This window comes from Lycorma delicatula, chromosome 6 (assembly GCF_047948215.1).
Source record: "Lycorma delicatula isolate Av1 chromosome 6, ASM4794821v1, whole genome shotgun sequence".
Taxonomy (NCBI): Eukaryota; Metazoa; Arthropoda; class Insecta; order Hemiptera; family Fulgoridae; genus Lycorma; species Lycorma delicatula.
The window spans coordinates 29,790,290-29,804,850 of NC_134460.1; the positions used below are offsets into that span (position 1 = coordinate 29,790,290).

At 28.8% G+C, this 14,561-nt stretch overlaps 1 protein-coding gene across 3 annotated transcripts in view; it reads left to right on the top strand.

The window, feature by feature from the left end:
- The window catches only part of LOC142326803 (cGMP-dependent 3',5'-cyclic phosphodiesterase-like), a 190,089-nt gene that overhangs the window by 37,417 nt on the left and 138,111 nt on the right, over positions 1 to 14,561 (top strand). The window lies entirely within an intron of this gene.

Below are 14,561 nucleotides of genomic sequence, written 5' to 3' on the forward strand. Positions count from 1 at the left end.
GACAAAAATAACGCTTGGGACAGAAATGGATGGAGATAGCGGTGGTGTAAGGGTCCTGTTGACAGGCAGATACAGATGTTGATAGTATTAGATTTGTAAACAATCTGTGATTAGTAAATCATAATAAAGCACATTTTTTATTTAGTATGGTAGCCGAGTACTTCTTTTTGAACCCTGGAACATTTACCAAATCCTGGGCAATAATAAAGAAGTTTTGGTTCGGGGGTTTTTATATCTTAGAAGTATTAATATTTCACATACATTTTAATAGTGGTATGTGTTTGATTTTAAATTTATATTTTTTCTGTATTCAAGAAGGAGCCTTTTACACTCCTCTTGGAGTTCGTTATATTTATTTCATTTTTATATTTATATATACATACAAAGTTGATTTTATTTATTTCTAAGTTTTTTATCTGTGAAAATAGTTTTATTAATTTTTTAGTGATATTTTATGTTATTAGTTCTTAAGTGTTAGTTTTTTAATATTTTAGTTTTTAACAAGGATTAATTTTTTATCATAATTTTTTAGTCTTCCCCTTATCCAAGTAGAGACTCTTTACTCCCCTCTTTGATTTTTTGAACTCATTTTATTTTAGATAAATTTTACATTTTTAGTTATAAGCTTATTTTTAATTTTATATTTTATGGCTGTCATATAGTTTTAAGTGTTTTTAAAACTAAATTTTTCAGCTGTGATATTAGTTGTAAGTTTTTGTTTTTAAGACAGTATTTTTTTATTATTTGTTTTCTTATATGAAATTTTATTCCAGGCGATAACGCCAAAGCGTTTTTAATATAATATATTATTTAACATATTTAGTTCATAAATTTCATATTATTTATGTGTGGTAAATTGGTTTTTATGTACTATGAATTTATTGACATGTTTTGCTTAATTCTGCTTGTTTGTGTGTCCTGTTTCTGTGAAGCGATTTGTGAAAATTGTTTATGGTATTTGCATCTGTTACTTTTATTTGTGGACGATTGTGTGTCTAATTCATCCAATGCCATGTTTAATCATTACACTAATTTGTATATTTCTTAATATAGTAGCAATGTCAGTATAATGTTTTATTTGCACACTCTCATTGTGTAATATATTAGTGTTTTTCGAAGTGTTATTTTTGAAGTGTTTTCAGAGTAACTGTTTTCACAGATATTTCAATTAAGACATAGAAATAAAGATTACTACTGTTAATATGCTTGGTTGAGTGTAGCGTTTATAATTGTGTTTGAAGTAATTTTGATTTCTAAATCTACAAACACTAAATTTGAAAAAGAGAACATATTAGCTGAATTAACACACTGTCCTTGAACATATTAAATAAGCTGTTTCTTAACAGATAACTAATGCTAACAGAAACATCATAGAAGAAGGTGCTAATTTCTTTGTGTAACTTGAATTTGATTTTTTTTAAATTTGTTTCAGAGTTATGTTTTTTTTCCTATGAACTTGTTTTTAATTATATCGTGTTTAATGAGGAATTTAGTCTTAACAGTTTGCAGGAAATTGATTTTTTTATTACTGAAATTTGTATTTTTTGAAATAAATTGAAGTTAATAAAGCAAATGATTTATTCATTTTGGGCATAAAAGTTTTATAAACAGTGAACTGTATATTATTGGCAGATCTATGTTATATTACTACTTTATTATAAAAATTTAGGACATTACTTTTCAACTTTAAACATTAAATTTCAACTTTTTTAAGTTCACAAAACATCTTATGTCTGAAAATTTAATTTAAATGCCATTGTGTCGTTGACTTTTTTTAAATCGGTTATTAAATATATATATATATTTATTCATTCTTTTTTTATCATCAAATTTAATCATTTATGTATATATAGATGGAACCTACTCTGTCTTGAGGATTTTATCTTGAACTCTTTGATGACCTTATCTAGTTTTTTTGTCAGCTTGGTAGGAATAAGTCAAATTTGGCATAGTATTTTTCAGCATTCCACCGAATAGTTCATGTTTTGATAAAAGAGAAATCTGTTTTATCTAAAGTTTAGAAAAATTTCCAATTTGCACCTCTTTTCAAATGTCAAATCTAGTGATTGACTTATTTTTTTGGTTCCTTAACATAGGTTAAATTTTGTTGTGTTATTTACTCCGAATTTCAGTTTTTTAGGTTTTTGATTTTTAAATAGAAAAATATTTTTTATACTTTTTTTAATACATCTTTTAGTAGTGCTACTCATTAGCTAATGTTAATGTTTGTGTTAAACACTGTTAGGTTTTAAATGTAATGTATTTATTGACCCAAGTGTTCACAACTATGCCATTAATATTACAGTAAGAACAGTACTGTAAATCGGTTGCTTTATAGGATTTAAACAGTTTTCACCAAAATCTACATAGTTACACTGATACTTCTACAACATTGGAATGTTACACTTAATTACGAATGCAGATTAAGAACTAGCTCCTTTTCCTTCTGCAAAATAACTAATAAGAATCTTTGTATCCTCCATATGAATTTACATTTGAATTTATTAAAAGGCCTAGCTTTACTTTATATCTTTTCAGCCCCTTTTGAATTTTTTTACCACCAACAGGTAAAAACTAAGATTCTAGACAGTTGTGTAGGCAAACGTCATCTGGTATGTTCTAAGTAAAGATCAGCTGGAACAGCTGAATTAGCTTAGTAAAGATCAGTTCAATGTACGGAACATCGTATCGGAGGGATATGATGAAACAATTCCAGAGGGATGGATTCAGAATTGGATAAAGAGTAGGTAATGAACTTTAGACACAAACTGAGAGTCACAAAATAAAATACAAGGTCTTACCAGAGGAAATTTTTCCTTTTTTTTACAGTAGATTTCTGTTTAGTCACAATCCCTCAAGTTATTGGGTATATTTCCCAGAATTGACAGCATGTTATTGATCAATGATTTTTATCTTGCAACAATCTGCTTTTTGTCAGTGTAACAAAGAGCCTCAAGAAAAGGGACGTCTTCCTTATGAAAAACCCTCACAAAAAATATAAAATCTTTGAAGTACCTCATGAAATTGTAAGTCATTCTGCCAGATTTCCATGAGAGCCCCACACCCTCTCTTTGATGGCTGGTCCCACGCGGGCAACTCTTTTCCGCAGTCTTTCAAGAATTATTCTGTAAACATATTGATTTACATTCTGTCCTGAAGGTAAAAACTATTTATGGACAATAGAATTACTATCGAAGAAACAAATTAGCACAGTTTTGGTTTGCTCATTTTTGCTTTTTTGGGACATTGTAAGTTTGAAGTGCACCTCTCCTTGCTGTGGTATTTTGTTTCTGAGTCATACTCAAACATCCAAGATTCATCACCAGTAATAACATTTTTTAGAAAATCTGGATCGGTTTTAATTCGCCGTACAAGATCTTGGTACACTTCCACGCTGTTTTTTGGGACCTGTTTTGCACAAACTTTTTTCATGTCCAATTTTGTCAAAATTGATGGACTATGGTACGGTTCAAATTCAATTGCTCTGCAACCATTCTTACAGTTAATCGCCGGTCGTACTGTATAAAGTCTCCAATTCGCTCAACATCGTTGTCACTTTATGACGTTAATGGTTTTCCAGAGCACGAATCGTCTGCAACTGATTTCCGGCCATCTGAAAATACTTTGAACCTTCTTTAACAATTTGGGCTCGTGACAGAGCTTCATTTCCATACGCCGTTTTCAATTTTGAAAAGTTTCGGTAGCATTCTACTAGTTACTTTACAGTGTTGCCACTTTGCCTGCAAAAAAAGATTAGTCTCATTACTTTATTTACAGACCTTGTAGATATTTAAATTTAATACATACTATGAAAGTTATCAAGTTTTCAAAAAATGTATAATTTTGCATTTTAATTTTTTTGTTTGAGTCATGTAAAATGAATTTTAATATAATAATTCTTTTTTAGCGTAATTAACTTGCAATAACTAACATTACATAAGTGAACTTAACTGTTTTATGAGTGTATATTTTTCAGTACATATCTTGACATTTTGAAGTTATTTGTTATTAGTTTTGTTTGACAATACTCAAATGGTGTATGTTACATGTTTAATGGTGTAATTGAGATAAATATTTGTACTCCATGTTTATTTTATACTAGCAAAATATTTTACAATACTTCTTCCTTTTTCTTTACTTTTGTGATATTAATTATTTTATTCTTATTAAATTATATATGTGGTTTTTCATGGGATAGTTTTTTTCTCATAATTAACATTATCATTCGTTTTTGTTATGTGAAGTAGTTATCAAAAAGATAAAGTTTATATGTTTTAAGTGAATGTATAAAAATTAAAAATATATATATATTTATGTAAAATGAACTATTTTAAAAAGACTTAAAACCAGTTTTTTTTATTTGCTGATTTACGTTATTGCCACCACCGTAATGTTTTTAGGCAGCACATGACATGAGAAGCAGTCATTGAATATGGCAGACCACATTCATGACCAATAAGCATGTCCAGTTTTTACACTAGAGAAGGCAGTACTGTAATTGTTACCTAATTGTTTACTTATTCTGCTGTATTTATATGTTTTGGGTAAAATGTTTTTAACAGTTTTCGTCTGTGCACTTATCCACATTATCCGCAGGATAACGAACGTTGGAAGTTAAACTGCTGAGTAATTATTTTCAAAGTATTCAAAGCAATAGACAGATGCTTATGTAAATTTAAGGTACATTTTAATCCTTAATCAAAATTTATGGTTCGGACTATGAGGAACGAATGAATATAGAAAAAAATTCTTGATGAAACCTCCGGTGCTTTTCAAATAATAAATTCCAAATTTTAATAAATAATAATATGTAAAGATAATTTATTGAATTCCATTCTTGCTGTTACTTCTCTCTATCGCTTTCCATCTCGTTCTCTCTCTCTCACACACACACAATGTAATTGCACAAAATTTTAAAAGAAAATCAGAGAATATAAAAATGCTGTTTTACTCTTTTAGGCATATTTTCTAAATCTCTTAATTCTGTTTGTAAACAATATTTTTTGTATTACCATCCTTGTGTTCGATATTTATGCATAAAGGATTTTTCGATTATTTTTGGTAAGTTTATTCTTCATTCTGAAATGATTTAACAAAAAAAAAAAATTGTTCAATCTTTTTATTTTTATTTTAAAAAATGATGACTAAAAAATAATATTAAAAAAATTGTATAGTCTTTTATTATTGTGCTTTTGAAATTCGTGTTTTGTAAGTAATTCATCTCGAAGAATTGTTAACTCAACATGCGTGTCTGAGGTACTATTATTTAATTAACAGTTTTTATTATTATTATTGCTATTATTATTAACTTCACAATACGATTCTAATGATATCTATCGTTTTAGTGGATGTATACAAAAGTGATTTGGTACGGTTTTTGTTTGCATAATGTTTGCACAAGTTTCCTTAAATTATGTTCATTATGTTATGAGAAATTTTTAAACGTTTGTTAAATAGTCATACGACTAACACAATGTCCTCATTAATGAATAAAATAGACTTACTATGTAAAACAAACTTATCACGTCATGCAGCTTGTTATTTAAGCTAAGGTATATCTTTAGTGAATTTCTATGCCAGTGATTCCCAAACTGTACGCCGCGGCGCATAATATTGATATATTAATATATCTGTGAGCCGCGGCCTCTTCAGACGGCGCCTTAAAATATTGTAAAAACTTCATAATTAATTGAACGAAGACATTTGTAATTATTAATTTAATGTTAATGAAGTAAAAAAATAATGAAAATACATGAATTTTATTTATTTTATCTCTTATTTTCTTTCTTTTCCTGTTTAGCCTCCGGTAGTTACCTTTCAGATAATACTTCAGAGGATGAATGAGGGTGATATGTATGAGTGTAAATAAAGTGTAATCTTGATTCAGTTTGACATTCCTGAGATGTGTGGTTAATTGTAACCCAACCACCAAAGAACACCGATAACCACAACCTAGTATTCATATCCGTGTAAAAATAACTGACTACTAGGACTTGAATGCTGGAACTCCCGACTTGCAAATCAGCTGATTTGGGAAGACGCGTTTACCACTAGACCAACCCGGTGGGTTTTTATCTCTTACTTAAAAGTAGACATACTTTTACTTAGGGTAGGGCGCCATGAAAAAATTTTAATTGAAAATGGGCGCCGCGACTCGGAAAAGTTTGGGAACCACTGTTCTATATGATTGTATTGTTATGGCGACCTGAAAAGTGATATAAGTTACACCCGTAAACGGGATAGTGGTGCTTAAAAACAACAAGATTCCATGTTAGGAAAATATAATTATGCATATCATCGCCCCAACCTCACCACATTGCAGATAATACTTAGTCTACATTCATTCTGATCACCACAGATGTTAGCTTTACATCAAAAACATCTCATCGTAAATCTCAGAGAAATCGACTGTGCTTGGTTCTTCTTGTTCAGTTGTTTTACTTGACTCTATAATTGTAATACCAAGACAAATAATTTGTAGTAAGAAATAGGCTTTATTTTGAGAGAAAGCTGAATGTACACTGTAAAAATATTACAAAATTAACGAAAAGAGGAGACGATACGTTACAGACGCCAAACATCACAGCCGTAGATAAACATTGCCGCAGGCAAAACCATCAGCCTGACTAGATTAGTTAACGGCCTACTCAGGATGCAAACGGTTATGATGTGTGAAAGGATTACGTAGGTGACTTATGTTTCCTTTTCAAATTTATTCTTTAAAGATGTTTATTGTCGCGAATAGCACTGTATCTTTTTTCATCAAAAAATTTGTGGTAAAAGTAAATGATAAAATATTCGCAATATTTTAATAAATTTCTGTTTCTTATGACTAGAAACACAAGGGAATATTAAAAAAAAATTTAATCTGAAATTATTTTTCCGCTTGTAATTTTTAATTTTTACTTTCCCGGCTCTAGCTATAACCATTGTATTTTCAGACTTGCCGCGCGCACAAAAATAAATTGTTGCCCAAAAAACTGATTCAAAAATCAATTTGTGCAAATTTGTTTTTGTTAATCTATGCATATATATAATCTATATAAATATATATATATATAAACGTAATTAGTTAACTTCTCTTATTTTAGGTTAACATTTTTTAAACCTTTTGTCTTCTGTCTTTCATAAAAATGAATTCTTTGTAAACTTCTTGACCAAACGTAATTTAATTCTCATAAGATCACCCAACATAAGTTCATTTACGAGTCTGTTGCGATATTTTGTTTTTATGGAATTCATAACAGAAAATCCACGTTCGTAGTCTGTGCTGGTTGCTTGAAAAGTTCCCATAATGTTATATAGAAAGGAAAGTTTAAAGATAAATTCAAGGTTAGGTTAGAGAAAGGTTAATGTATGGCTAAAAGTCTTGAACAATCCTAATTTAGTTTTCAGTACAATTGTAAATTTAAATTCTGAATATTCGTTCTATATTTTATCTATATAACGTTTTTATTTGCCATAAATTCTGAATATTTTTTTTCGGAAAGCTGTATTATATTTTGCTTGTCGAAATCAAATTTGTTTCCTGAATTTATAATAATTTCATTATCAAATGCTTGCCAATTTTTTAATTCTTCATCTGGAAATCTGCTCTCAAAATGAACAAACACGTTCAATAAATTGAATTATAGCTGATGTATCAATATCATTTGACGTTCCGATAATATTTCTCTTACAGCATCACCCAAAAAGATTTCGTGTCCCAAATGTTTAGTTTTTGTTTGTTAATTGCAATTTTTACATACAGATGATCATCAATAATTGTTTAATATCTTTTTTATAGATATTTGCATAAGGATGTAAGCTCGTCTAATTCATCTTTCAGAGCAACTATTGCTAACCGATATTGTGAATCGGTCAGAATTTTTTCACAATATTTACAAATGGGTCATTGCATTCTGCTATCTTACTTTTACAATACTCAATTAATACATCTTAATTTTTTACTAAAGCATCAACGGCGAAATACCTGGTTAATCATCTAACTTCATTTAACCGTTTATTTAAATTATATAACATTTGATTTAATTTTTCATTTTTTTTCTTTTTGATGCTAGATCGGTGAAACATTGTGTACGCAGTTCTAATCAGATTTTCTATATCCTGCATAATGATACATTTTTCCATACATCATCTAAATATAAATCTTCCCTATGTGCTACATAGCACATTTGTTCAGTTAAATTTAATATTTCTCTTTTGAGAATTGCTGCTTCTCCAATTTTCTTTCCGAGCATAACACTGACTCCTCGCTCGTAAAACATTTAATTTTTTTTATGATGAACTGCCGATATCTTAATCGAATGTTTTTACAGTGAATAATTATTATAAACTCCCGTCCGAAAATCACGGTGTATGCTACTACGTAGTCTCAACTAAACGTGTCATTGAGTATACCTTACATATTTACAACAGCCGATTGTAGATGCGCGGGGATTAAATTTCTCTGTACGATTTATTGCGATACATCTAAAATCGTTGCGCAGCTTAGAGGGTACTATGCCTGTAAACGGAAAGAATATATATCGGTAAAAATATTGGTCTTTTTACTTTCTTTGCCCTAAGGAGACATTTATAAAAAAAAAATAGATTTGAATAAATCATAAAAAAATTGCGTAAAAAATGTTATTAGAATTCTCGGAAGTTTTAAAAAATTAATTTTAGTATGTGATGATGTTGGTCTTAAAATATTCATTCAGATCTGTTTTTTTATTCTTATAAGATAAAAACACTTTACATTTTCGCACTTCTATTTATCGGAAGTATTTTGAAACTGATTATCAATTGAGTAAACTTATTGCAAAGAAAAAAGTCAAATCGACATTTTTTACGACTTCAGTATTTTTTCCTTGAAGGGAGAAAAACATAATTCATAATAATTGCAGGACTATAATTATTTCTGATTATATTAAACTCCTTTTAGAGCTTAATTTAATGATGCTTACTAATATTCCTGTTGTCATCTATACGATGAGGATTTATGTAGATTTGTCTGTATTATCAGATCCTGCGGTATATAGCAAATAAATATTCAATCCTTTCTCATTACTTAATTTCTAATTATAACTTGTCTGCGTACACCTATAACAATGTTATAAAGATCATCTCTTTACCGTTTGATCTTATCTCTCTTTTCCTCCCTATTTCATAATGAGTGTAAATTGCTCTTTTCATAAGTTTTTATGCAAGAATATTAATAAATAAGTTATTCCTTTAATAAATTAGAGCCGTTATTAGGTATGATGTGAGTTGATTATAATACTTATGATGAAAACTTCAAACACAATGTCTTTAAATTATTTAGCTGTACTTTCCTCGTGACGTTCGACGGTGAAAATTATTCAAAATTTTTCATTTTTAATGATTATAATATTTCAGCTTTACTTATAAATCAGTTGTTTTTTAATCTTGCGGTTCGTTTTTTCGTAGAAAAGTAAAGTCCGCTATCGTTTTTTCACTATTGTTAATGTTTTATTTTCAACAAATTGTTCTAATTTACCTTCCAACTTCCGAGTTTTATCTAAAATATCGATTACACAACTCAGCAACGAAAGCAAATTGGCGTCATACTAACCTATCAATTTTCAATAACAAATTATTCAGCAATTACATCACATCGACAGATGTTATTTGTTAATTACGTTGCTATGGTTACGTTTCCATTTTGGAAAAAATAAAAACATTCCAATTGCAACACTTAGGAAGGTGTAGGTTTGATTTCATTCCTTTTGATAGATTTTTTATAAATTCTTAAAGATTTGTGCGATGGAAGCAATTTTATGTTATTGCAGTAATCACAAAAGTCTCAACAAGTTACAAGCATTCATAATATTAGTATAGTTAGTTACCTTTTTTAGCCTTAAATCGACTATGACTACCGTATAAGCGAGTAACTGCAAACTGTTTGTTTTATATTAGGGGGTTATAAATTACAAATATCTGTTAATAACGGAGAATCAAAACGATATTTTTTTTCATTGTTAATGTTAATCGTAATTTTTACTTCCTGTACAAAATAAAGGAAGTATTGTATTGGCGAAGAATTTCGGTTTTGGATTTCAACGGAAATAGCCATTTTTACCATCCCTGAATCCATTTTAGTTGCGGCGTGACGTCTGTACGTACATACGTGCGTACGTATGTATCTCGCATAACTCAAAAACGATTAGCCGTAGAATGCTGAAATTTTGGATTTTGGACTTTTGTAACATGTAGTTGTGCACCTCCCCTTTTGATTGCAATCGACTGGACCAAAAGTGTTCAAAAAAGCCCAAAAATTTGCATTTTGAACTTTTTCCTCACTGCAGTAATAACCCATCATTGAGAGCTTTTCAACAATAGATTATAAGTGGTACGTAATTTCATTGGTTCTAATGTTTATCCAAATAAAATTTTAATTAATGAAGTATTTGGATCTTACAAGGGAAAGACACATCGGTTCGAATCCGACTTCATATACATACATATATTTCTTTTAACTTTTTTTTAAATTTAAACATATGGATTTTTTAATAATTATTAACCCGTGATTGTAAAGAAAGTTTTACAATAAATAATTCAATATTAACAAAAGAAAAAAAAATGTAAAAGAATCCGAAGTTATTTGTGAAATAAAATTTTATGTACTTTTCATTTTAATTCAAAACTTTTTTCAGAGGTTAATAAATCAATATAATTAAATCAAAAAACATTTTTAAAAATACATGTACATGAAGATTCGAGCCGATGTGTGCATGATTATGAATCCGACACGTTCTCACTTACACCACATTACTACTTGAGCGACGTAAAACAAAATTAATATATAAACTGCTGCTACTGACACCACACAAAAAAATGTGGTGTCCACCTTAATAAAATTGTGTAGCGTTCCACTTTATTTAAGAAACGGAGGATCGTATGTCACTTTCAAATGAAATAAGTTTAAATGAAATGTTGGAACATATGTGTATATGTCATTTAATAGGCGTACAAGGAAGTCGTGTGATTTTTACATCAGATTTTTTAAGAAAAACTTTATTATTTTCCGTACGAATTATAAATGTTGTTCATCTCTCGTTAAGAAGTAGAAAATTTTCTATTTTGTCTGAATATAACTCCAAAATTATATTCGGCCAAAATATAATTTATAAAGTTTTATAAATAGATCGATCAACATCTTAAAGCACTAGCAAAAAACGGGCTTGCGGACGAAAATTTTACATGGTTTATGTTGCATTACACATGATTTTGCCAGTTGTAACTAAATAACGTTCATGAATTTAGCGTACAACAACAACAAAAACTTTTACAACTAAAAACTTCAAAATCCTGAAAATTTTTAGTTGTTTTTTGAGTTGTGATTTTTTAACGCAGCTCTAACCCCAGTGTTTTCCTTTTTTATCACCAAAATACAAATATAATTTTAGACAAATCGTTCGTAGGCTGCGCGCAGCCGTTCAGCGCACCACTATTGGCGACTACCAATTGGCACCACCAATGGTAGCAGCTAAAATAAAAATGTGAGCACATACAACAAACAAATCCACGCCACATCCTTTTTTATGGGAAGGATTATTGTCGTAGTTTCTTTTATGTATCTGTCAAATTCTGAATCGTTAACTTTTTTTTATAAACTTAACCTTTTTTGTGAATTTTTTGAAAATAAGGATATATTTGTAACTAAAACTTTTTGAGATATGCTACATTACTGTTGGGTTTTTGCTATAGATTGAAGTTTTGAGAAGCAGGTTTTCTTTATTAACTTTAAAGAAAAATAAGAAAATATTATAAGTGGCCAGATTCTTTTTCTTTTTTCTCTAGTCAAAGAATCTAATTACAGTCTAAATTTTAAACTATCTAATTTTGGATTTAAGAATTATAATAACCAAATTAAATCTTTGGGAATTAAGAGCCCTGAAAACTGATTTTTCGGGTTAATCTAAAAACTTTCTCCAGTACCCGAAAAATGTTAAAGGCAATCAGTAATCGTTGAACCTAGGTAATTACCGGAGGCTAAATAGGAAAAAGAAAGAAAAGTAATCATTGAACCTAAAACTATACATTTTTATGTAAATTTTATGAAAATTTGATTTCCGAGAAACTTGACCACTCTAATATTTAATCGGATTGAAGTTGAAATATGATTTAAACATTTATAGATTATGGTTTTTCTTTTTCGAATTAAATTGAAACTCTCAAATCTAAAAATGTAAGTGGAGAGTTAAATATTATGCATGGATTTAATTCTGTTAACTAAACAAGCAACCAAACAAGAATTTGTATATGCTTTCTTAACTAAGATTGTTCGTGTTAACCGATATTTTTTAAGTAAAACTTTGATGTTTTCCGTAGGATTATAAAATAGGAGTAACAGCTTTGGCCAGTACCTGAATAATATTTCACGTTTTTTTTTTATCGATTAATTTCCATCGAGTATATTTATAATAAATTGCAGTTGAATATTTTTCAAACGGTATTTAATAATTTAGTTCTTGTGATAATTTCCTATTTAGTTAAGGAAATACGACTGCGGTTACATTCCAGTTAAATTGAATAAATTTAAGTTGATGTAATGCCAAACATGGGTGGTATGTATTTATTTATTCTCTCCAGGCAACTACTGCCTGACGCTCAGTTTCGCCTACCTTAACGTTTATTTTTCTGCGAGTGAAAAAGGACTATTAATCAAGATTCGAATCCAGAATTTCCAGATGAAAGGAAAGTACTACCACACTCGTACGTAGGGGGTCAGAAATAGATATTTTATTCAAATCTGAAAAGAATTATATGTTATTTAATTATATTAAGTCAGGAATGGTGTATGCTATTTCACATAATAAAAAAGCGGATGGTAAAAAGGAACTGCTTCACCATTTTCCGTAAAGGATCAAAGGAAACTGTGGAAAATTCTTAATCTAAGTGGCATCATAAATAATGTATTTCTGTATAAATTGAAAATGTTTTAAAATACTATTAAAATTAATAAGCTTCTAAAGAAAAGGTTTAGTTTCTTTTTTTTATTTTTTTAGAAAAGAAGCTTTTGATATACGTCGTAATTAATTGTTGAAAAAATATTATTCATTGTGATCGTTGTAATGTCGTAATTTTTTATAATTCTTTGGCACTATTAGGAAGATAATTCTATTATTCGAAATTTTTACTTAATATTGGTTTTTTTTCGATTTACTTTTGTTTTAGCTGTACAGTTTGCCAAGTATCTGAAGAAAATCAAGGCTGTGACCGACATAAGTGAAAGTAGTTTTATTGTCAAGTTTATTATAAGTTTGATTTTTCGTATTCGACTTAAAATTATATTATATTTCATTTAGGAAAAATATATTGTGTTGAACTGGTTGAATTTTTTATAATTTATTCTTTTCATATAACGGTTGCTAACTATATTAACTGAATAATTAACGGTGACGAATATATGATAATGGATACGGTTTTAACTGCTGTCGTGTTAATATGTGATGTCAATCGAGACATAATTGGAACGGTTTTTACCTCCGTACTTTCATTCTCATTCCCACTTGTGTGTTCGTATTGTACGTGCTACATTCTGTTTGCTTGCTTTTATAGTAACTGATAGGCATTTCAAGGTTTAATCTCTCCTTATTATATCTTACAGTCAAGAGTTGTCTGATTATTTGTGAAATCGATTAATAAATTATCCTGATAAAACTATATAAAAAAGGATTTCTTCTCAACATTTTATAATATTGTCGATTATTACTTTTATATAAAAATTATATTTATTCGTTATACGGGTTCCAGTATGAAATATTTTTTTTCTAAATCAGAACTGTTTTAAAGAGGTATTTTTATATTTTTCTTTATTTAAATTACATAATCCTTATAGATCTACCGTTATAATTAAACATATCAAATAAAAACAGACGTGCTATGCTACAAATACTCGGTTATTTTAAATTTTAGTAATATTTAAATGGATTTGTTTAAGCTGTCTATTTTGTTATATTTGTATGCTTAATAATAATATCTTTACTGATTAATTTAATATTAGCTACTAATGACTTAGCGTAACTCCAAGTTTGGGTAAGGTAGTAAATTTAAAGATTTATTAAAGATATTTATTTAAGCCCCAATAGTAATTATTCTGATCAAATTTAGGGTTTTTGTATTATTATTCTTATTTAAAACAGAGTTTTTATGATATTAAGTTATTATTTGATATTAATATTTTTTTTTATATTTTTAATCAACGGTAGTAAGATACAAGGGGTCTCTATGGGTTATAAATATCCAGTAAATATCTGTCCATGTTCGGTTATGAGATAACCAAATAAATAAATAAATATAAATATATATATATATATTTATTGTAAAATCCACCAAACTTAACCTACGCTCGCTTCGCTCGCTAACCTTGACTAGCAAGCAAAGCGAGTGTAGGTTAAGTTTGGTTAGATTATATTTATACTTTTAGATTTATTTATTATGTATATTTATTTATTTGGTTATCTCATAATCGAACATGGACATGAACATCGTATAATCCATGAGACCCAGTACGAGAGGATTGACAGGTCAACTTTTTTCTGTTTATTCCACCT